Source organism: Garra rufa, chromosome 14 (genome assembly GCF_049309525.1).
Source record: "Garra rufa chromosome 14, GarRuf1.0, whole genome shotgun sequence".
Classification (NCBI taxonomy): domain Eukaryota; kingdom Metazoa; phylum Chordata; class Actinopteri; order Cypriniformes; family Cyprinidae; genus Garra; species Garra rufa.
In genome coordinates this window covers 14036775-14063891 of record NC_133374.1, presented here as the reverse complement: position 1 = coordinate 14063891, position 27117 = coordinate 14036775, and the positions used below count along the sequence as shown (strand labels likewise).

The window sequence follows — 27117 nt, the reverse complement described above, 5'->3', positions numbered from 1 at the left end:
TGGAGCGATGTCTCTTACACAAACATGACATGGGGAGAGTACAGTGGTGACTTTGCTTAAATAACAAGAAACCCACAGAGTGATCCAACTGAAACAGCGTGATCTCACGTAAAAGAGCTCAGTTTCAAACATCTTGCCTTCTTTGCAGCTAATGCAAAAAGTTTTGACCGAAAAAATGGATGCTTTTATTTAAATGTTGAACTTGCAGCAAGTTCCACATTTGGGAATTGCGGTTTAGTTGGGAAACTATAAAAGGCTTAAATACAATAGAGGAACTAACAAAAGTTAAAGAAATAGTTCACTCAGAAATAAAAATAGCTCCATTTCAAAGCTGCTATTTGCCATACAATTACAGCGGAGGGGGTCTGAGACTGTCAAACCACAAGAAAGGACCAAAAAGCATTTTAAAAAAGCATCGTAAAAGCAGTTAACAACTATAATGTGCCCAACACAGATTTTGATGAAAATAGAAAAAAGCAGGCCTAACAATGCTAAGACAAATGTCCTGACAATATGTGATCCTGGACCACAAAACCAGTCTTAAGTAGAACGAGTATATTTGTAGCAATTACACATTGTATGAGTCAAAATGGATTTTTCTTTTATGCCAAAATCATAAGGATATTAAGTAAAGATCATGTTCCATTAAGATATTTTTAAACCATAAATATATCAAAACGTTATTTTTGATTAGTAATATGCATTGCTAAGAACTTCATTTGGACAATTTTAAAAGCGATTTTCTCAATATTTAGATTTTTTTGCGCCCTCAGATTCCAGATTTTCATATAATTCTATCTCGACCAGATATTGTCCTATCCTAGCAAACCAAACCAATTTTTTTTTTTTAATTGAGGCTTGTGACTGGTTTTGTGGTCCAGGGTCACATATCAATGATTAAACATGACTTGACTTTAAAACACATTAAATTCTCACTTATGTAGTAGAAGAACCAAATTGAAACAAAGCTATGACTTTAGACAACTTTAGGAATAGTTCACCCCTATTTACTCACCCTCATGTCATTCCAAACCTGCAAAAGTTTTTTCTAATGTTGAACACAAAAAAAGATACTTTGAAGAATTTTGAAGAACCAAACAGTTGTTGGTTCCCATTGACTTCCATAGTAGGGAAAGAAATACTATGGAAGTAAATAGGGACCAGCATTCTTCAAAATATCTTCTTTTGTGAAACTCATACAGGTTTGGAACGACATGAGAAAGTTTTCATTTTTGGGTGACCTATCCCTTTAAAGTACAGCACAAACATCACATGGATCAATACAACCAAATAAATAACCAAATTTGAGTTCTTAAAATGTCACCTCTCCCATGTAGAATTGGGAAGTCTGATTCATTTAAGTGATTCAAATTGTTTGGATTAATCTTTCCAGTGAACCAATAAAGAAAACGACTGAGTCATTGGTTAATGTTGGTGATCATCTTTCTTGTAATGAAATAAATGTTTAGTTTACTTCAACTCTGTCTTAAGAACTAGTCTGACTAACCAACAGTTAGCCAAGGCATAATCAGTCTTGTTTTTTGGATTCAACTTAGGCTAATCTACATTTTTATGTAACCACATAATGGAAAGAAAAAAATTATGACCAGATCTTTCAATGATCTTTCAATGGCGGTTGGAAACAACTAGGGAAAAAAAACAAAAGACAATTTTCAAAATAAAAAACAAGCTTTTTTTAGTTTCATGGAAGAAAGAAATATTTAAAAAATGTCTAAATATAAGATTGAAATGATTAAATAATGACAAGATTTAAATTTGGGGGTAAGGTAACCAAACAAGGCCTCTAGTTTGAGAGTGGTGTTTAAATACAGGGTTCAACTCCTGTCTAAAATCTAGAGTTAATATCAAAAGTCTCTCGGTTTAAGCCACAATATGGCTTTCATATTTTCAATCTGGTGCTATATCTCATTTCATTCCATAGCGGGGGAGATAAGAGATCAAACAGAAAACAGCACATTCTTTCCTCAGAAGGATACTTACAGACAAAGCCAAGCACACCATAAACATACTATGCTCCCAATAATTTCAATACAGCATTTTATTGAAGCCATCATTCACATCATATGACTTCAGACAGACAAAAACAGCACACCGATGGACGATTCCCAAACCCACGGGAGGACACGCACGGACAATGAATGATGGACAAATACAAATAGCAGGCATTGAGTAAAAATAGAGATGGATGGAAGTGAAAAGAGATGTGTGTGACTGACAGACAGACAGTGCTGAAAGGGGACAGAAAGACACAGACTGATATGCTATGAATTATTACAGCTGTTTATTGAGGGATTGCTCTCTTTCTTTTTCTTCTTGGCATCACTTCAGAGAGCTGAGGAAGAGTGGGAAACGGGATACCTCCTACTACTTTCTGGCCCTTTTGACCGGCGGCCGAGTGAAACCCGTGCACTCCGGCTCATTACAGCCAGAGAGCTGAAGCATTTGACATGTAACACATCTCGCCTGTTTAAGACCGAAACTAGAAAAACAAATCTACCAGTGAGCATAAACAATTACTATTTTTTTTCACCGAAGTTGCAAATTTAATCACAAAAGTATCACAAAACATTTTACAAGTATTGCAACATTTCCATCCCAAAACTACCACAGATTGGTGGAAAATAGAAATGCAAATGGAAGTTGTAGACTCTAGGGAAGCCACAGTGGCTCTTTTATTAAATATAATGAATTACTTGGTGGTTAGAGCACCCAGACAAAATGCAATGACATATTTCTTTTTATAGAAGGTTTTCGAAAAATATCTTTTTTGCAGTTTGTAAAAGCTATCCTTCAATGTAAACAGTCTGCAAAGTTGTTAATGAAAAAAGTGCATGATAAAGATATTGTCTCTTAAAGGAATGTCAACTCTGAACCGCCTTAACGAGTCGTCATATTTTCAAATCTTCTGCCCGTTATGATATACGTCACTAGGTAATAGATTTGCATAATCCCTGCCTTCCAGCAAAATTCGAACACTCTGATCTGCCCACAAACACTTTCGCTACTTAGTGTGTTTACATCATGTTAAGAAGATGCTGTGTTCTGCACTGTCAAAGCAAGTTTTTTTTTTTTTCACTGCCAAAAGATGATAATTTGAAGAATACATTTTAACCTTTTGTTGTGTGCTTGTCTTTTTTTATTGAGCACTGCTTCTCTGATCTTGGTGAGTTCAACGCAGGATTCGCTAAATGCTTGTCAATGAAAGATAAGTCCGTACCTTCTTTATTTGGACCAACAAGCGTTTCCAAACCACAACATGTAAGTACGATTGATACGTTAAATGTACATTTTCAAATGAGTGCTCAAAATATCGTTTTTCAAAAAAAAAGTTTTTTGTGCTAGTATGTGAATTATTCAACCCCCCAGGGATTGCAGTAATTTACAAATACAAGCTTTTCTGAAGATCCAGGACTTTATAAAAATTGCATCTACAACGGTTTACTGGCATATTAAAAGTGAAATTGTCAATATATAATGTAATGTTTTTGAGTTATAGGATTTTTTAATAACACAGCTATGTCAGAATTATTCAACCTTTTTTTAACACTGCTGTTTTAAGTCACTTATTTTTATGGTAGGGAACTAAAATTTTCTTGAAACACAATTAAGCCTTTGGAAACTCCATTTAAAAAAAAACAGAATTAGCTTGGGCTGTTACACATACATACATTTAGCCCATGCATGTGCTGAAGTTGAGTAGCAAATATGGTAAAGTCAACAGAGCTCTCACAAAAGCTTTAGAGAAGAAATCGTTTTATTATATTAGAAAGTCTAAGGCTACATGAAGATTTCCAAGACATTAAAAGTTCCTAGAGATGCAGCTGGAAGCCTTGTTCCTCAGTTTAAAGTGTGTTGTACCAGAAAACCTTTGAGGGTGTTGAACAAAAAAAGCACAATATTATAAAATGTTTGATCAGAGCAACTGAGAAAAACCTGCAATGTGCTCAGTTGCTCTAATCAAACACCTACAATGTACAGCCAAAGACTTACAAGATGAGCCTTCATGTCAAGGCATCTTGGCAAATACCACTCTTGACCAAGAAGAACACAAACTTTAACATGCTAAATTTATTTTGATAGACCTGTGGAGTTCTGGAAGAATGTTTTATGGAGGGATGTGACCAAACTGGAACTTTTTTGGACCTATGGATCAGCAGAATGTCTGGTGCGAAAAAAGGAAAAGCTTATAAGCAGAAGAACACATCTCCATCATCAAACTTGGAGGAGGATCAGTCCTGTTATGGGGTTATTTTACTGTAGCAGGAAGTGGAAATCATGACTGTATGAAAGACATCATGGATTCTTTGAAGTATCAGGCCATTTTGGCAAGAATTGCGATGCCTTTGGTGCAAAGACTGAAGCTAATGATCAATGGACTTTCCTGCAGGACAATCATCCCAAAGTAAACAACTAAATCTACTGCTTGGTTCAGGGATCAGTCATAGAATGTTCTTGAGTGGCTTGTTCAGTTTCCAGATTTAATTCTTATTGAAAATATTTGGTTGAATTTGAAGCAGTGGCAATGTGAAAACCAAAGATTATCAGTGATCTGATCAGGCAAAGAATGGGCCAAGATTTCAGTAGAGAGTTGACAGAAGCTTCCAAGCAGCGTTTATTGGTAGTTTTAAAGAATAAAAGATTCTGCAGGAAATTTTACTTTTGGGGGTTGAATAATTTTGAACATGAACGTTTAGAGCCAATTTGATTTTTTTTTCCAGTATTCATCAACTTACATTGTCAGAATTGCTCAGATGTGTAGACGACTGACAAGGAAGAGTTTTTGTTTTCTTTGCACACAAATAGATTTCTCGTAGCTTGTTAACATTATGGTTGAACCACTGATGTCACATGGATTATTAACATCTATGAAGGGTCAGAAAGCTCTCGGACTTCATCAAAAATATCTTAATTTGTGTTCTAAATATGAATGAAGGTCTTATGGGTTTAGAACAACATGAGGGTGAGTAATTAATAACAGATTTTTCATTTTTAGCTCAACTATGTCTTTAAATACTTCTGTTTATCTCTGTTTTTCTCACAGTCACATCTTCCAATACGCTACCCCGCTGTCAAAATAGCTTACAGCTTGATAAAACATAACAGACTCACTGCATTTACTTGTTGCCAAGCATTGCTCAAATATCACCAAAGGATGTCCATTCGGACCAAAACAGCAAATAACATAACGCAGACACGTGTTATGAAACATACCAGATGCATTCTCGCCGTACTAAACTTTTTTATGACGCGCTTTCAAGTGGCTGGCAGTAACCCCAAAGGTCACTGTGACCTGCATCTACTGCAACGCTACACCTCCGAACAAGCTGTCAATGGGCGCAATATGGCGGCTTCGTATTAGCAAACATCACTTGTACGTATTTCCTTCCTTTGAGTAATGGATCGACATGACATCATTGGAACGCTGCTCCAGATCTGTGAAGTACGCAGCACTCTCCAGATGTCCATTAAAAGGGATCTGCAGTATAATGGGACGCCTGTAAAACATCATATACATGTCAAGATCACTGAGCACCCAAATTATTTCTTCATGCGAGGAAGCTGGTCTCGCTACGAGCTGCCCGCCAGGACACTATCGTCAGGAAATGTCCAGAAAGAGTCAGAAAGTCTCGGGTCGAAAGAAGCAGCTGACACGGACTGGTCATGTTTCGCCTTTTTATCAGATGCAGACTTGTATTCTGGTAGTCGACCGCAATTTATGTCAGGTATGGTGTAAAGGGCTGAGTTTTGGATGTAAATATTGAGGTTGGAAGACTTTTGAAAGGTGTTGGTTTCTAAAACAACACAGCTTTGGGCTTTTCATCTCTCTCCTTGACGGTGACGGGGAGGGATAGCAGCAGGTACTTTCGGCTGGGGTAAGGTGCAGATTTTTGGCAGAAGATCACACAAGGGCCAATTCAGCATAAAGAGGACTAATGACACCAGGAGGACCGGTGCGGAGGGACTACAGAGTACGGTTTCCGCGTTTTCTCTCATGTCTCCATAACTGTGAGTGTTTGTCTTTCATCTGGCCTCCGCAGCTGGAGGTGATTAAGGCATCAAACCATGTACGGAGAAAAGTGATAGATTGGGGATCTCGGAGAGGAGAAGCAGAGACAGAGGGGTTAATGGCTGCAAGAGGAGTTATGGGCTCAAAATGGACTCGGGGTAATACTAACTTGATATGCTTTCAGTGAACGTGACATTCAAATAAATGTTTAAAAAGGCATTTGAATAAACATTGATGTGCTGACAATGTCTGGGTTTAGTCAAGAGATCAAATTAGACTCAAAAATGAAAATTCTGTCAGTAATTATTCTCCCTCATGATGTTCCAAGCCTGGAGGCTGTTGTTGTTTTTTTCTCCATTAGGCACACAAATAGCTCTTTCTACACAACAGCAATTCATAATGACCATGTTCATTAGGGTCCAAAATGGAAAAATAAAATCAATAAAAATCATAACAGTAGTCAATGAATTATGTGCTGTATGCCTTTTTTCTTTATTCTATTTAAAAAAAAATTGAAATGTATTTTTATCTAATAATTATTCATATAAATGACACATAAGTGACCTTAAGTAGGGTATATTTGTAGCAATAGTCAAAAATACATTGTATGGGTCAAAATGATCGATATTTATTTTATGCCAAAAATCATTAGGATATTAAAGATCATGTTCCATGAAGATATTGTGTAAATTTCTTACCATGAATATATAAAAACTTACATTGTGATTAGTAATATGCATTGCCAAGAACTTAATTTGGACAACTTTAAAGGTAATTTCCTCAATATTTTGATTTTTTTGCACTCTCAGATTCTAGATTTTCAAATAGTTGTATCTCAGACAAATATCGTCCTATCCTAACAAACCCATACATCAATAGAAAGCTTATTTATTCAGATTTATGATGTATAAATCTCAATTTAAAAAAAAGACCCTTATGACTGATTTTGTAGTGCTGGTTAATTATAATTGAATTCATAAAAATCACTAGATATATCTATAATCTATATATATGTACATATTTTTTTAAATCCCTAAATTATTTTATTTTAGGGCTTTATTTTCGAGCAGTTTTTTCCATGAGACACAAAAATATTCTTTTCATAATGACCATGTAGTCAATATGAATCATGTGCTATACGCCTATTCTCTTTTATTCTGTTTGAAAAAAAATACATTTTGAAATATATTTAATATAATAATTATTCATATAAATTATACACATATATAATTTCATATATTTAATTATAATAATTAAAAAAATCTATATTATATATATATATATAATTATATATAATTTATTAGTTAATTGTAATTTTTTAAACATTCACAAAATTATTTTCTTTTATAGCTTTCAAAAAAAATTATACAATTAATTACACAATGTTTTGATTTAAAAAAAAAATGAATTAATGGCAAATTAAATGGACTATTTTAACAATGTCCTTACTATCTTTCTGGGCCTTGAACGTGTCAGTTGCTTTGCTGTCCATACAAGGTCAGATTTTTATCAAAAATATCTTAATTTGTGTTCCGAAGATGAACAAAGTTCTTATGGCTTTGGAATGACATGAGGGTGAGGAATTCATGACAGAATTTTAGATTTTTGGGTGAACTATCCCTTTAATTGCACATCAATTTGGGCTAAGAAATTACCCCCCAAAAGATAACACAAACTTTTATATTCTATCAGACAGACTACAAGCAGGTTATCCACTTGTATAAGATGTTTTTAAGAGCTGGCTCTGTTTGCTAGTGACCTCTCTAAGGTCTACTGAAGCTCAGAGCGAGCAGGAAGCCAACCTATCAAAACTAAGACTCGTGCCACCGCTGACAAATCTTCCCCGTGAGAATTGAAAGACCGAGCATTTCCAGTGGTCATTTTAACAGGAACAATAAACATGCCAAAAGCACCTCTGGAAATGTACTCCGGGTGACCCTTTGCACTGACCCCATCACGCCTTACGTCTCACAGAAGAAGCTCTGTGCTAGAGTCCCAATCGCTGATTCAATGGGCTCACCCGTTATTTTTGAAATGCCACATAAGAGACACGGCTCTTTTATGCTTTCACACAAGCATGAAATTCAATGTTTGTGTTAAAAAGACAGAAAAGGAAATGGCAAAATCATATGGGAACCTACTAAGCGGATGGCGGCATTGATGTTATAATAAATACACCAAATGAAATAGAATAAATAAATACATTTTCTATATTTATTTATTTATTGACCACACTCATCTGGCAAAATGGGCCAAATACCTTATTTATTTCAGGCATACTGGTGAACTGCCTTCGAGGCTGTAAACCAACTCTTCAGAAACTTGAATGAACCCAGATGAATTGAGAGTTTAGTGGGATGCTGAAGGGATGTCAGCAAAGATGGAATAATGCAAACCATGCTTCCTATGGGATCTAACGGCACTCATGTGGCTTATGGCACCGCTGCTGGTCAATAACTCCCTCGCGCAAACACAACACGCACACGGTAGCAAATTCCACCCGCAGCCCTGCCGCCTGGCACCCGCGTCGGATGGGTTGTTGAGAGGCCAGTTGCAAAGAACAGCAGGGTTTTTCCGATGGATTATGGTCTTCGCATTTTCTTGAAAAAAGGCAAAGAGCACACAGCATTTATACGGGTCAAATGTAGTACGGTCAGTGCTTTAAAGTATGATTGCGGTAAAATTGCCTGTGGCTGACATGAAAATACATGGAATGTAAGTGGACTTGACGTTATGTACACATCATTTAACTACTAGATATATTGCTGTCAGTTAAATGTCATTTTAGATGCTGGTCAGTAGGAGTCACTGGCCACATCACTCATAAATGTCCTCAAGGCAAATGCTAATAGCCATTCTCCTGAACTCAACCTGGCCTGGTTTTAACGCTGCACAGCACAGCAGAGGGGGCCAGATCAGGTTGTCCAGTTTCAACTGTCATTCTAAAGTGATCTATGGGTACTGAGAGTAGAATAATTTGCATATTCCTAGCCTGGAGATACCGGATTTGCATCTAATGGAAAGAGAGGTGTTTCACAATTCCCTTTTCCCTTTTTTCCTGAAACACTGAGGAATTAGAAAATTTTACAATTTTATAAGCAGAACCAAATATATTTCCTTTGTGAACACGTTTTCTCCTAATAAAAACAACAATTGTGGTGTAGATTTTGGCAAAATAATTCCAAAACATTTATTTTTTTCCTTTAAAAAAGTTTAAAGAAAAAATATGGGTTTTTTTTACATATATTATAAAAATTATTTATACACACACACATACACACACACACACACACACACACACACACACACACACACACACACACACACACACACACAAATCTATTTAATAATTATTCTATATTCTATAATATATATTATATAAAGATGTATTATGTAATATACTACATTCAATGTTTTGTATAATAAATATATATTGTAAATATTTATATAAGATACATATATACATGCATATATATATATATATATACATACATACACACATTGATTATAATTGTAATAAAAAAGGATATATGTACATATAAAGATATTATGTAATAATTATCATATCTTAATAAGTCTAAAATAATATAATAATTAATATTTACAATCTAGTATCTTACATTAAATATTATATAGTAAATAAATAACTATATATTACATATATATTATACATCCTTATTATATATATATATATATATATATATATATATATATATATATATATTACAGTATTACATAATAAACTACATGAAATGCTATATAGTAAATATATATTCTAAATATTTATATATAAGGTTTTATATATAGATTGATAGATACAATATAGTAAAATACATTACATATTAAATAAATAAATAAATTACATTACATATTAAATAAATAAATAAATTACATTACATAGTAAATAAATAAATAAATAACTATATATATATATATATATATATATATATAAAATTCTTTAATAAAAAGTATATATATAAAAAATACACACACACACACACACACACACACACACACACACACACACACACACACACACACACACACACATATATATATTTATATACTTATTATAAAAGAATTTTATAATTATAATTACATTAAATATTATATAGTACATATAATATAGTATATATAATATAGTACTTATATATTAAATAAATACATAAAAATAACTTTATATAAGTCTGATGTTTATATATATTTTATATATAAAAATGTATTAATAATAATAAAGTACATGAAATGCTATATAGTAAATATATTTAATATATATATATATATATATATATATATATATATATATATATATATATATATATATATTAAATATTTGGGTAAGGTATATAAGATTTTATAATAATATAATAATAAATATTTACAATATAGTACATTACATTAAATATTATATAGTAAATAAATAACTTTATATTAAACATATTATATATGCTTATTATAATTAGAATAATTTTATAAATATTTAATGTACAATAAACAAAAACATATGTAATAATTATATACTATATAAATATTTACAATATAGTACATTACAATAAATACTATATAGTAAATAATTACATTGTACATATTTATATATGGTAAATAAATAAATATCTATATATTATAATTTACATAAAAAATAAAAGGTAAACATGCTGTTTCGGAATGGTTCTGTAAATATTTACTATATAAGATAAAATGACAATAAATAAATACATACGGACTAGAGTGTACTTTATTTGAAACATTCTGCCACTCATCTGTTTCCATTATGCCAATCCATTATCAGCTTATATACTTTATATACAGTTATATACTGCATCTGTTTTTAAGTGTGTTTTTGAGTTAGAGCAATCTTGATTGTGTTCTCCTCCTAAAGACGCTTGAATGCTGGGTTGCTGTCATGGCCAGATGTCTTTGATTTGTTCTTGGTTGTTTCCAATTTGTAAATCAACTTTCAAAGCATATATTTATGAGAAAACAAACAAAATCAACAATGGCTACAAAAGTTAGGCCCATGCCTCTGTGGTATGGGTCACATTTATTGAAAAACTGCTATTGTGAAGTTTAAAGGAAAAGTCATTTGGACCCATAAACATGCCAAGTGCGGTATAAATTTAAATTTCAATCATAAAAGATTGTCTAAAAAACATTTGATGTTTAATAGCTGTCATTAAACACATAATTCCTGGCATCGCTAATGCGAGCATCGCTATTGCTCCTACATTTGAAGAAACCCATAAACACAAATTTTTAATTATGTTGTTTAGACTCAAACTGCCAATGCAACACACTACCAAAAATCAAGCACAAATCACATTCTTTACAGAAAATGTAAAAATGTAGTTTGTTAATACCTGCTTTTTTGCCACTTTATTGATAGAAACTGTGACAGAGGAGACAGGAAACATAAATGACAAACTCAAACTGACATTGCAATTCCACATAACCTCTAGGCTCAAAATACCTAGTCACATCTAACATCATTAGACTTTTACAACCTCTGACCTTACAACCAGAAGATCTCAAACGGAGCAAAACGCCAGAATGAGCACTGCATAATTTCTATTGTTTGCACATGACACTCAGATACAACAAGCTCCTAAAATGGAACGCAGTAAAATGCTTGCTTTCTTGCTATGGCTGCAGGCACGTCATGGTCCAGATACATATGACAATGGAAAGGTGCTTTACTGCTGCACAGGGACCTGGAGACCACTTCACAAACACGCTCTTTAATTTCGCCAGGCTTTAATCACAGTCTCTGCTGGAGACAAAAGTACCCGCTTGCCTCAAGCTCATCACAAACTGGCACACTGAGTTCATCTTTGCTGCATAGCATGGGAATGGAAACTGCTATTTACACCGCATTTCTGTTTAAAAGCCCATTTGGTTTTGGTTTCTTTGTTCTGTGGAACCCTAAAAAAAGATATTTGAAAAAAAAAATGTTTCTCAGTGTTTCTTAAACAATCTAGTGTTGTTGAAGACCTCAGTGACTTTGATAACATGGATGAAACATTGTTACAAGTATATTCTTTTGGGTTTCACACAGAAAACAAAGTCATGCAGAATTAAAGAGATAGTTCAGTCAAAAATGAAAATTCCATCATTGATTAATCACTCTCATGTCATTCCAAACCTGTAAGACCTTCGTTCATCTTTGGAACACATATGAAGATATTTTTGATGAAATCCGAAAGCTTTCTGACCCTGCAAAGACAGCAACACAACTGAAACGTTCAAGGCCCAGAAAGGTGGTAAGGACATTGTTTAAAAAGTTCATGTGGTTCAACCATAATTTGTTTGTGCATTCAGGATCAGAAACCTCTCAGATTTCATCAGAAATATATCTCAATTTGTGTTTAGAAGATAAACAAAGGTCTTATGGGTTTGGGATAACATGAGGGTGAGTAATTAATGACAGAATTTTCACTTTTCTCTTAAACATGGCGTGAGAAATCAATGCGTGCAGTAAATAAACTGAGCAAAAAGTCTAAATAAAGTAACAAATGTTATATAAACTGTTGTTTTGAATTCAAATGATGAAATATAATATATATTTAATATGTTTAGCATACACTTGAAGTCGAAAGTTCACATACACCTTGCAGAATCTGCAAAATGTTAATTATTTTAGCAAAATCATATAAAATGCATGTTATTTTTAATTTAGTACTGACCTGAATAAGATATTTCACATAAAATACATTTACATATAGTCCACAAGAGGAAACAATAGTTAAATTTATAAAAATGACCCTGTTCAAAAGTTTACACACACTTGATTCTTAATACTGTGTTGTTACCTGAATGATCCACAGCTGTGTTTATTTTTTTGTTTAGTAATAGTTGTTTATAAGTCCCTTGTTTATCCTGAGCAGTTTAACTGCACGCTGTTCTTCAGAAAAACCTTCAAGTCCCACATTTTCAGCATTTTTGTGTATTTGAACTCTTTATAACAACGACTGTATGATTTTGAGATTCATCTTTTCACTCTGATAGACTGTGCAACTATTACAGACGGTTCAAACACTCGCTGATGCTTCAGAAGAAAAACAATGCATGAAGAACTGGAGGGTGAAAACTTCAACAAAATGAAGATGTGTACATTTTTCTTATTTTGCCGAAATAGCATATATTTTTTTCAAGTAGTACTGCCCTTCAGAAGCTATAGAAGATATTTACATGTTTCCCAGAAGACAAAATAAGTTAAATTTACCCGAATCTTTAAATTCTAAAAGTTTTTACCCTGGCTCTTAATGCATCTTTTTTCCTTCTGGAGCATCAGTGAGTGTTTAAACCTTCTGTAATAGTTGCATATGAGTCCCTGCATATGAGTTGTCCTCAGTGTGAAAAGATGGATCTCAAAATCATACAGTCGTTGGAAAGGGTACAAATACACAAAAAAGTTGAAAAACCAAAGAATTTGTGAGACCTGAAGGATTTTTCTGAAGAACATTGGGCAGTTTAACTGTTCAGGAAAAACAAGGGACTCATGTACAACTATCACTAAACAAAAAAAAAAAACAAAAAAAAGCTGGGCATTATTCAGTGTTAAGAATCAAGCGTATGTAAACTTTTGAACCGGGTTCAACTATTGTTTTCTCTTGTGGACTATATGTAAACTTCTTTAATGTGAAGTATCTTACTCAAGTCATTACTAAATAAAAAATAACATGCATTTTGTATGTTCCCTTTTATTTTGCTAAAATAATTACCATTTTGCAGATTCCGCAAGGTGTATGTAAACTTTTGACTTCTGTAATAACGCCTGGTATTTCTTATCCTTCATTAAGCAAAGTTGTCATTACCCATTCCAGGGATCTTCCTGCCTGTCCATCATTTTCCCCACATCTTCTAATCTCTAAAACAATATACGTGTGATTACAGTGTAGAACGACCCCTAAAGAAGTTAAGATCTGAACCAGCAACATTCAATACAGAGGGGGGTTATTGTGTGTGGCGAAAACGGACGCTATCATTTTAAAATAACTGTTTAGGTCACACAGTTAATATCAGCTCTCTGGAGCCGTCCCTATAAACACAGATGGGCCCGTGCCACTGGTCGATAAACACGGCTTTCTGTGAGGCCCACTGGGGCTGCTTACCGGAGTGTGCCAAGCCGTGCTACGACGCTCTGTGCCGCAGCCCTCAGACGACTGTTTTTAGAGCAGTGGGATGGTCCCAGCGGAGGTCATTCCTCCTCCGGTTCAAGCCAGGGTCGAGTATAGAAAAACACACAGTTTGGTGAAGGAGACGGCCCAGGCCAGAGTGTGTTTAGATCAATTTCTTCGGTTTCGCTGGCACTTGTTCGCGCAAGTAAACAGACTATTCATTTAGCAGCCTACACATGGTCGCTAGAGGAATAATGACATCTGTGAAAAACGACGGCAAGAAAGCGAAACAAAAGTCGGTAGACATCCTGTACAGAGATTCACACTTTCTTCACGCTTGGATAGAATTAATGTTTGGCATATTATAAGGTGTGACATGATTCTGGGTGCTGTGCATTATGATAGATGAGGTGACTAATGCACATTTGTATGTACAAGGCGAGCACAGCTGCAAATACGCTTGAAAGCTTCTCAGATATAAAATAATTAAGCTGTCTGCATCAACTGACTCATTTATGAACTTGTTTGCACTGTGAAATATTTACCTTAAGCCTAAACATTTAGAATGACGAGCGATCAGAATTTGCGTAACTTACGCAATTGTCACTTAAATACATGCACCAAGCACACATCTTTCATTATACTGAATTAATTGCATAATGATATTGTAAAATAAGCTATACGCATTGAGAGAAGACGAATAAATCACTCTCTAGACAAATAAATCCAAAAAACAGGAGCCAGCCTATCAACAACCGTGTAGTTTGATGCGTTCTCTCTTATTTTTTACAGTCATCCAAGTCTCACTGTATTGGCAGACAGAGAGTTTACAGTCTCTGCTACGCGTTAACTTCTGGTTTTGTTGCCGCAATGCTATTTTTTGCACTCGTGAAGAGCTCCAAAAGCTCACAGACAGATTTTGTGCTTCAGTATCTGCCAGTTATTCCATCTCCTGCTGAAAAAAACAGTCTACACTACCAGTCAAAAGATTTTTATTGTCTTTTGTTTACCAAGCCTGCATTTATTTGATCCAAAGTACAGCAAAAACCTGCAATATTTTTACCATTTAAAATAACTGTTTTCTATTTGAATATATTTTAAAATGTAATTTATTCCTGTGATCAAAAGCTAAATTTGGATTTTTTGATTATTGATCATTTATAATGTTACAAAAGATTCCTATTTCAGATACATGCTGTTCTTCTGAACTTTCTATTTATCAAAGAATCCTGAAAAAATTCTAAATAAATGTTTTTGACCAACGTATCAGAATATTAGATTGATTTCTAAAGGATCATGTGACTGGAGTAATGGTGCTAAAAAATCAGCTTTGAATAAATTATATTTTAAAATATATTCAAATAGAAAGCAGGTATTTTAAATAGTAAAAATATTTCAGAATTGTACTGTTTTTGCTGTACTTTGGATAAAAAAAAATGCAGGTTTGGTGAGCAGAAGAGATCTTACTGTTTAAAAACTTAAAGTCCTACATGGTCCTTCAGCCTGGTCAGACTTGTCTTTTTTGATAGCTTTAAAGGAATTCTGGACTCTTTCCAACTAGAAACCAGTCTGTCAGGCCTAGAAACCATCTAGACCAGCTTAAACCAGCTAAGAAACTCTTGAGGGCGGAAGGTGCACTCACTGATTGAAGACGTCAGCATTACATCACTGGTGATCATAACAAATTGTTAATTGCTGTCGTAACACACACACACACACACACACACACACACAGACACAAAACTCTGTGTTTTGTTGTACAGAACCAGTGTTCTGGTCCAGCTGCTTCAGGCAGATCCCAGCCGCCTCTCCAGCGAGAAAACAAAAAGAAATGGCGTGTGTTTTCTCACGAAACAACAGCTGGTGCCCAGATATAACGGCTATTTCCAGCCACTGCGCTCCAGATCTGAAATATTTAAACATCTTTTGCACAACCTTTGACTCTTCCTGCAAGCTTTACACTATGTTTATATCAAAGTATATATATCTTACCCCAGACAAATACAAAAGCAGTGCAGGAGATTTTGGATAGCGAAATCCTGAAAAACCTGGAAATGCTTTTCTCAGTTATGAGGTTTTTCCTCATGGGGGATTTCAGTCATTCTAGTATGAAGACAGCTCTTTCTTAAAGGGATAGGTCATCCAAAAATGAACAATTATATAATTATTTACTCACCCTCATGTTGTTCTAAACCTGGCTGTCTTTCTTCTACGGAACGCAATAGAAGATATTTTTTGTCAATGCTGGGGTACAAAACAACATTGAACCCCACTGACTTTCATTGTATGGACAAACAAAAAATTACACTGAAATTAAATCACAAGTTTTTAAAAATATGTTTTTGTGTGTCATACAAAAGCCCTAACTGATAATTAAATTTCTGCCATATTTATGCTGATCAAGGTTATTCTAGATAACTAAAACCAAAACCATAAATAAATGTTAGCTGAAATAAGTTATTTTTATTTCTTATTTTAACTTTACGTACTCAAATAACTAAAACTAAAAAATTAATAAAACCTATATACACTTCCGTTCAAAAGTTTGGAATCAGAATGTTTTTTAATACGTTTCTTATGCTCATAAAGGGTGTGCATATTTGCTCAAAAATATAGAAAAAATGCAACACTATGAAATATTATTATGATATAAAATAACACTTTCCTATTTTAATATACATTATAATCTAATTTTGTTCCTGTGATCAAAGCTATATTTCCAGCATAATTTCTCCAGTCTTCAATGTCACATGATCCTTCAGAAATCATTCTAATATGCTGATTTATCCATGTTTAAAACAACTGTGCTCCTTAATATTATTTTTTTGGAACCTGTGATACTTTTTTTTCAGGATTCTTTGATGAATAAAAATTTAAAAGAACAGAATATACAATACTGTTCAAAAGTTTAGGGTCAGTACATTTTTGCTCTTTCTTCTTTTGAAAGAAATGAATACTTTTATTTAGCAAGAATGTGTTAAATTGATAAAAAGGGATAGCACAGACATATATTGTTAGAAAAGATTTATATTTGGTATAATTCTAATAATAAATCAGCATATTAGAATGATTTCTGAAGGATCATGTGACACTGAAGACTGGAGTAATGGCTGATGAAAATTCAGCTTTGCATCACAGAAATAAATATTTTTTTTAAATATAAAAAAAAAATTAAACCATTATTTTATATTGTAATATTAATAGTAGTAATTTAGTAGTAATTTTGCAATATTACAGTTTTTTTCTGTATTTTGATCAAATAACTTCTTTAAAAAACATTACAAGTCTTACCGATCCCAAACTTTTGAACGGCAGTGTAGACATGTAAAAAACTATTTAAAAAATAAAAGAAAAATAAAAGATTCTAAAACTACAATAGTATCCCAACTGATACTGAAGTAGCATAAGGGCTATATTTTAAGTTAAATATTTTTAAAATATTTTAAGCTTTGTAGGACTGGTGGATGATGCTGTTGGCCTTGCACTTCATCCTAAATCAAATAGACAAGCCCAACAAATTCTCTATATCTTTTAATTCACCCCCTGTTAATTTATAGCACAGTTATAGTTGAGTCACTGAAATGATGAACTTCTTGAGGCATCTCAAAGTCCAGACGTACATAAAACACCCTCAAATCTTCAGCATCCTCCCATTCCATCACGTTATCACTCCATGGGGATTTGAAATTTACTTTAGATAAAAGTATCACTTATATTTTACACTTACACACTTAAAGATTTTCTTTTTTCTTTAGCACTGTCTTATGGTTTCTGTCTGTACATGGATTATATAACATGAGTGCTTTCCATTTTTTCCATTGTTAGTGATGAGTATCCTAAGGATCAACTCACTTCTGATGTATAGGCTTGCTTATATTCAAATAAACAGCTCTGATTCTGATTCATGATTCTTGCGAATATGGAATTTGTACATACAAACCGTCTGCTAGACTTTCATAAGCAAAGCCAAATGCACTTAACCTGAGGGTCAGCCATGAGTGCATGATGGCAATAAATACTTTCGAGCTAAACTGTAAAAGGATATGACCGTTATTATCGTTCGGTGTCTGCAATATCCAGAAGATGTCTTAAAGATGATTTATTCAGCTGAGAAAACAATTAAAAGGTCATTTGCGTTGTTTTGTGCTTTAAAGGAGTAGTTCACTCTCAGAACAAAAATTTACAGATAATTTACTTACCCCCTTGTCATCCAAGATATTCATGTCTTACTTTCTTCAGTCGTAAAGAAATTATGTTTTTTGAGGAAAACATTTCAGGAATTATCTCCATATAATGGATTTCCATGGTGCCTGTGAGTTTGTACTTTCAAAATGCAGTTTAAATGCAGCTTTAAAGGGCTCGAAACAATCCCAGCCAAGGAAGAAGGGTCTTATCTAGCTGAACAACCGATTATTTTCTAAACAAAAAAATTACAATTTATTTATCTTTCGACAAACGCTTGTCTTGTCTAGCTCTGCGTGTACTCTGTGTATTCCTGTGTATTACCAGGAAAGCTAGGGTATGTTGAAAAACTCCCATCTCAATTTTCTCCTCCAACTTCTAAATCGTCCTACATCACTGCAGAAGTACCAACCCAGTGTTTACAAAGTGAATGTGCAAAGAAGGTCAAACGTTTCGACATACCCTAACTGTATTGAACCGGAATACACAGAGTACGCATGCACATCGCAGAGCTAGACAAGACAAGCATTTGAGGTTAAAAAGTATATAAATTGTAATTTTTTTTTTTTTAGAAAATAACAGAGTTTCGCTAGATAAGACTCTTCATCCAAGGCTAGGATCATTTAGAGCCCTTTAATGCTGAATTTAAACTGCATTTTGGTTCAAAGTTCAAGTTCAAACTCGTGGGCACCATGGAAGTCCATTATATGGAGATAATTCCTGAATTTTTATCCTTACATAACTTACATATTTTTTTTCCCTTTAACATAATATCTTTATGACTGAAGAAAGAAAGACATTTACTCATTCTGAGGCCATTCAAGATGTATATGAGTTTGTTTTACATGTTAAATAGTTGATTTGTTTATTACAAACACGCAAATAATGGATTATTTACATAACCTGTGGATTATTGTGATGTTTTTTATCAGCTGTTTGGACTCTAATTCTGATGGTACCCACTCATTTTTGGGTGAACTATTCTTTTAAAGTGAACCCTGGGTATTAACCTTGTATGGTTTAATATAACATAAATGATGTCTCTTATTGAAATATGTAATAGAAAACCCATTAAAAACTTATTTAAAAAATCTACATCATTTTATACATATTTTGGACTATGGGGGTCGCCATTACCCCTTTCAGTGGTGAGTTTAAAATATTCTAGCGGACCCCCGAGAGTGAGTTTTTTTTAAGCGACCGTTATTTTAGAACGTTCGTCCTTATTGTTTCCATGGCGACGCATCAAGCTTGTCATGTGACACAACACAGACACAATAACACTGTATGACAGATAGATCGCTTTTATTTAGTTTTTCCTTTTTTATTCAGAATACTCACACACTTGCTTACCATTGTTACGTTTATGTCTGTTTTTGTTCATTGGTTTCACCCATTGTCTCCCCCTGTCTATCTGTGTGTAATGGTTTACCCTCATCACCGTCATCTGTTTCACCTGTCTGTAATTATTAGTCTGTCTTTATAAGTCTGTTTGTATCTTGAGTTCAGTGTCGGTCTTTAATCGTTTGATGTCAACGTGTGTGGATGTTCTTCGTGTTCCTGCCTGTTATTCCAAGAAGATATTTAATATAGTGTTTATTGTAATCTTGTCTTTCATCTCGTCCGTCCAGCACGTCACACCCATAACAACCATGTCATGAACTATCTGATATTCCGATTTACAAATATGTGTGAATTAGTATGTTTCGTCGTTTAAAACCCTATATAAATGCTCTGGATCGTGATCGGTAATGTCAGATGGGCGGCGCCATGTTTGTTCGCGCTGCGGTTCAGAGAGTCCTGTCAGCCGGCTTTACAGCAAGTAAATTCATCCGTTTCTCCTGAAATACATGCAAGTAAGTGGCTGGTGAACTAGGAGAGGTATAGAGTGAACTTTTTAGTTACTTAGCCTATGTGTATGTGATATGAATAAAACACATCGGCAAATCATATTTGAATAGATTGTTATTTGCTGCTTCCATAGACATATGTGTGTATTTTACAAACTCTAAATGTCTCCTTTTACTAGTACTTATGTGTATTTAAATGTCTGAAACCTAAAATAAGCGTTATGTGGTTAAAAACACTGCATAGTTGTGATTATATGACAAGCGCAGAGCTCGTCCGTCTCTGGCTCAGCGCCAGCCAGCGCGCCAAAGCGCAGTTTGAATTTTACAGTTACGTGACGTCACCGAACGTTCTAAATCCCATATGTGGGACCGTACCGCTTAAAGGGTTACTTCAATGATGTGAATGGTTGCACTTGCTGAGCTACTGGCGCTACCTGTTGCTATTTTTACCACAACACAATTCAGAATAAGAAACTCAGAAAATAAAATACTGATACGATGCCACATTGTGCGGTTTTTGGTTGTAATTTTTTGTCGGAGGGCAACAAGAAAAGCAATTTAAGTCTTCACTGCTTTTCCTAGCTATAGGAAGAGGAGAAAGAATGGGAAGATGCATGTGGATGAATAAAACTTTCTAAAGACCCAGGTCTTTGTTCTCTCCACTTTAGCCCTGATGCCTTTAAGGCTTTTAGTAGACCACAGCTACTGAAAGAACTTACAAATGGCAGAGACAAGAAACGCTAGATGCCATCCTGGCAGGATGTAAATATGCCGACGCTTGTCATGATGCCACAGTCACTGAAGGAGTTTCTCCGCCAAGATTTCACTCAATATCAAGTGGCGGTTAGACTCTTTGTGGGGAAAAAACGATGGTACGGCATTTAGTTTAGGCCTATGCTTATCCAAGGCCACCTGTAAGCTCTTTCAGTAGCTGTGGTCATCGTATCAGTATTTTATTTTCTGAGTTGTGTATTTCGAGTTGTGCTGCGGTAAAAATAGCTACAGGTAACGCCAGTAGCTCACAGAGTGCAACTATTTTACATCATCAAAATAATGCCACCCCCCCCATAGTCCAAAATATGTATTAAATGATATGGACTTTTTAATTAACGTAAATCTTTTATGGGTTTAAGAGACATCATTTATGTTATATTAAGCCATACAAGTCTTAATACCCAGGGTTCCCTTTAGGGTTCACATAGAAAATGAATAAATAAATAAAATAGCAATGTATAATCATTATTCTACTTCAATAAAAGCAGTTTGTTTCATTTACATGAACACTAATAAGTATAACAGTAACTATTTAACACACTGCTTCCCTCTAAGGTTCAGATGTAACAAACCTTCAACAAAAATGTGTTCAATAAGAAGTCTGCATTATTTATTAGGTTGCTTAATGGTACGAGGGGCAATAACGCATTATCTACGATAAACAAACTAAGGCACAACAGGGCGTCCACACACTCAACTCTAATTCATCACAGATCTGATGTGATATGACATTTTATCTGATCGCACACGGCCGGAGAATGCGTCGGACACAAGTGGGGATTGAGATATCACACATTCTCTAGATAGAGAGATACGTCACCGAAAACGTTTCAGGGTTCATACGTGCAGCCAGAAGCGTAGAAAACGATCTGTAAGTTATCAGATTTTCTCATGAATATTAATTAGGTGACGTAGCGTTCACATTCCCTCTGTATATGAACTGTAATCTTACCCTAATCCTTTTAAAAAGACATAAATATAATGTGACTGTGTTGTTGACCATTTATTATTTTGAAGAGATAAGATATGTCAGGGAACTGAATAATGAACCCATTTAATGATATAAAACAGTTTTGCAGACACACTGCAAAGGCTAAGTGCTGGGTAATGTTTTATATTGCTTCCTCGTGGCATGTCTAATCTGATCAGTCGGTGGGTGTGACTGCCATGTGAGGTCTGGGATCAGAGGTCACCTAAACGGCCACCTGCCCCCCCGCGACCTTTAACCCCTACACTATCCATTCTGTCTTTTATGTGCGGCCCAAGCGCGTACCACATGGTGGGCGTCTGTATCTAAGTGACCCAACCTGCAATGAGAGAGGGAAACTGAGATGTCTAGATCAGTTTATACAAAGACAGGTCATACAAGAACAGAAAAGAATTAGAAAAAAATAATAATTCAAGTCAAAAGTTTTTTAACAGTAAGATTTTTTTTTTAATTAGTCTTTTCTGTGCACCAAGCCTGCATTCATTTGGTCCAAAGTACAGCAAAAAACATAACATTTTAAAATATTTTCACTGTTTAAAATAACTTAAAATGTAATTTATTCCTGTGATCAAAGCTAAATTTTCAGCATCATTACTCCAGTCTTCAATGTCACCATGATCCTTCAGAAATCATTCTAATATGCTGATTTGCTGTTTAAGAAACATTCATTATTATTATTATCAATATTGTAAACAGTTGAGTACATTTTTAAGATATTTATTTCAGATAAATGTTGTTCTTCTGAACTTTCTATTCATCAAAGAAACTTGAAAACATTCTACTCAGCTGTTTTCAACATAATAATAACAATAAATGTTTTTTATATATTTTTTATATTTTTGAGCAGCAAATCAGAATATTAGAATGATTTCTGAAGGATCATGTGACTGGAGTAATCATGCTTAAAAATCAGCTTTGAAATCACAGGAATACATTACATTTTTAAATATATTCAAATAGAAAACAGTTAATTTAATAGTAAAAATATTTCAAAATATTACTATTTTTGCTGTTCTTTGAATCAAATTAATGCAGGCTTAGTGAGCAGAAGAGACTTAAAAAACATTAAAAATCTTGCTGTTCAAAAACTTTTGACTGGTAGTGTATGTATTTTTTTTAAGGCTGAAATAATATAATATTTATTAATATATTTTTTTAAAAAGATGAAATAACATTTAAAAGTTTAGGGTCAATAAGATTTTTAAAATATATTATTATATTAATACAGTCTCTTATACTCACCGAAGCTGCATATATTTGATCAAAAATACAGATTTTTTTTTTTTGTAAAATTTAATGTAATTTTTAAATTTAATTAAATTTTTTGTTTAACATTTTACTAAATTTTCTTCTAAATAGCTAAATTTTCAACAGCCGTTCTTTAAAAACTCCTAATCTAATATGCTAATTTGCTTTTTTATTATTATTATTATTATTATTGTAATGTTGAAAACACACAAATACTCCTTAATATTTTTGTGAAATTCATGACAGATTTATTTAAGGATTCTTTGATGAACATAAAGTTTAAAAGAACAGCATTTACTTTAAATAAAAAAAGTAACGCAACATAAATAAGTAAAACCTTTTTAGCAATTTTATATATACAAGTAACGCAAGTTATGTAATCAGATTACTTTTTAAGATTACTTTTTTAGTTTGAGTTACTTTTTCAAATAAGTAGTGCCAGTTACTTTTTCTCATTTTTTCTAAATTCCAAACTCACATGAAAGGGCTTTAACATTTACCAAAAATTGAACTTTTTTATATTCAAAACAAGCAAGCAAATCCAGCCCAAATGAGAAAAAGTAACGCAAAGTAATGTAATGCGTTACTCTCCATAAAAAGTAACTAAGTAACACAGTTAGTTACTTTTTTAGGAAGGTATGCAATATTGTAATGCATTACTTATAAAAGTAACTTTCCTCAATACTGCTAATTTGCAATATCGTATGCAATATCGCCTGCCTCTAAATAAAGCAAATGATCTTGAGACAGCCCTTCTACTCAAGTCATTTAAAAAAAAAAAAAAAAAAAAGAGACCCGGCAATGGAAAGTTTTCAGTGAGCACAAATATAATTTTTCAGCCTTAATATGAGACAGTGCTGTTTAAAGCCTAATCCTATAGTAGAACCTTCAGAATGAATTCCGAATCCTTGAGGATTGTCTGAACCACACAAACCTCTTCCCAGGCTGGGATGAGATTCAACTGTTACTCTGCCATTTTTCTGAAGTGGCTTTTTCATCTAAAAGCATTTCTTTTTCACTGAGCCTGGTGTTTCTCATAAATCAGAGTCTCTATCGCAGCCTGCTCTATTGTTATGAGTGATTCGTCACTCCAATGACTTTAGACTAGTCACAGTTTTGAGTTAAGACATCTGGGTCTTTTAATGTCAGGGTATATATTGTTATCTCCATGAAAACATTACATGCAAGTGATGCAACAGCTTGGGCATATGAAAAAGATGGCCATAAAAATCCAGACAGGACGTGTGTGTTTGATTTTCAATGATGACAGTGCGCATGCAGCGACCAATGGTGTTTAAGAGGGGACGGGTTATAACCGCACACACATGCTGAGCAATTTGTCTTTCAGGCCATATATGTCACAAAACACTCAAGCAATGCATGCGCAAGGAAATTAAACATGTGCAACACACACCTGCACCAGGATTGACTCTTAATTCTGATTGGATGAGCCCTGTTTGAAGTCTTGAAATAGCTCATAAACACACAACATCAATCATCAATTGAATTCTATGTTAATGTAACCACTTCTGTTAGACCTTTAACTACTAGTTTCTTCTCAGCTTGAGATGTTTAGGACACCTTCTGCTTATGTTTTATGCCATGAATATATCTAGTATGGTATAAATGGTGTGGTTAAATCTCTAGAAGTTCACTCACACACATTTTCATACCATCCAGCCTGGCTTATACACATGTTCAAAAACTTGCTGACAGCCGGCTTGCAGCTCTCCAGAGACTTGACCCGTAACTTGACTCGGTGGCCTCTTCCACTTCTGTTTAATTGAGTCGAGATGCAATAATGAGAACATGTCCATGAGTTTCATGCTGACGAACACCACACTAAATACCTTGTTTGCTTCATAGAAGCTTTATATGAGAATACAATTCTGAATTACATAAAAATTCGGAAGCCTTATATCATAAAGCTTAAAGACAACATGAAACCTTGACACTTGGATCAGTAGGCTACAACATTACTAGATAAAAATGGACATTGGGTATTTCTTGGACTTGGTTACATCTTAAATAATATATATAAAAAAGAATACTTCAAATTGTAATCCATTTGAAATGCATTTCCAAATAAAATAAAATAAAAAAAATTTAGTGAGAATTATTATTATCCACTTGGATCATTAGGCTACACCATTATTGGATAAAAATTGTTATTGGGTAAAAAATAAAATATAATAAAATAAAATAAAATAAAATCATAAATTACTTCAAATTGTAATCCATTTAACTATATGCATAATGAGACATATTTCCAAATAAATTGTTATTTTACCCACATGGACGTGGTTACATCTTAAAAATAAATAAATACTTCAAATTGAAATCTATTTAAACCACATAATGAGACACATTTCCAAATAAAATAAAATAACATAATACTTCAAAATTGCAATCCATTAACTTGCATAATGAGACATATTTCAAAATCAAATCAAATAAAATAAAATAAAATGAGACATTTTTCCAAATAAAATTAAATAATCATTAGAATTATCCACTTGAATCATTAGGCTACAGCATTCCTGAATAAAAATGGTTATTGGATAAAATAAAATAAAATAAAATAAAATTAAATTAAATTAAAATACTTCAAATTGTAATCATTTTAAACTGCATAATGAGACATATTTCCAAATAGAATTAAACTAAATTAGTGAGAATTATCCACTTGGATTATAGACTTGGTTACATATTAAAAATAAATAAATAAATAAATATTTCAAATTGAAATCTGTTTAAACTGCATAAGCCATATTTCCAAATAAAATAAAATAAAATAATACTCCAAATTATAATCCATTTAAACTGCATAATGAGACATATTTCCAAATAAAATAAAAAATAAAATAAAATACTTCAAATTCTAATCCATTTAAACTGAATAATGAGACATATTTTTAAATTAAATTAAATAATCAGTCAAAATTATCCACTTGGATCATTAGGCTACAACATTCCTGAATAAAAATTGTTATTGGGAAAAAAAAATAAATAAATAAAAAAATAAAATACTTCAAATTGAAATCTATTTAAACGGCATAATAAGCCATATTTCCAAATAAAATAAAATAAAATAATACTTCAAATTATAATCTATTTAAACTGCATAATGAGACATATTTCCAAATAAAATTAAATAATCAGTGAGAATTATCCTTGGATCATTAGGCTATAACATTATTAAATAAAAATGGTTATTGGGTATTTTACCCACATGGACCTGGTTAAAATAAAATAATAATAAAATAATAATAATAATAATAAATAAATAAATAAATAAATAAATAAAATAAAATAATGATTTTAGAGAAAGTTTTTGATAAAAGCAATTTTTAGACATGTTTTTTTTTCCTGTCCATCTTAAAGCAAACTTTCAGATGTTTTTGTTCTCTGACCTACTTATTTCACTATCTTGTTTGATGTAATATTATGTAAGAACAATTATTTTACCAAAACAACTACAATACCAATGGATTTCTGGTGAAAATAAAATACATTAAAATTAAAAATAAACAAACAAATAAATAAATACTTAATAAAAAATAAAAATACATTTTATTTTTAACAATTTACTTTCTATTTTCCCCTAACTTTTAGGGGTCATATGGTTCAGCTAAGCGCACATTCCTACAAGATCATCCCTTTTGCTTCCTCTTTCCCTTTCATCCTGACTTCCATCCTTCTGTTCTCAAGTTACGCAATACTGTGAATTGCATTTTAAGACTTCAAGCACAAGCATGAATGTGCATAACAGAGAATGCGGTCTCAAGACAGGAAGATTTATGCCGTCTGTAATACACCTCTATATGGCCATCCACGTGAGGCCGCATATGGTCTTCATATCAGTAGCCGTAAACAGACTAGATTTCTAAAGCACCTGTAACATGAAAGGCGTTCCATATCCGCATTTGTTTT

General features: G+C 33.2%; 2 protein-coding genes across 2 annotated transcripts in view; one reads left to right on the top strand and one right to left on the bottom strand.

Annotated features, from left to right (window-relative positions):
* Window positions 1-27117, top strand: part of b3glcta (beta 3-glucosyltransferase a) — a 397462-nt gene that overhangs the window by 246927 nt on the left and 123418 nt on the right. The window lies entirely within an intron of this gene.
* The window catches only part of dchs1a (dachsous cadherin-related 1a), a 131904-nt gene that overhangs the window by 36438 nt on the left and 68349 nt on the right, over window positions 1-27117 (bottom strand). The window lies entirely within an intron of this gene.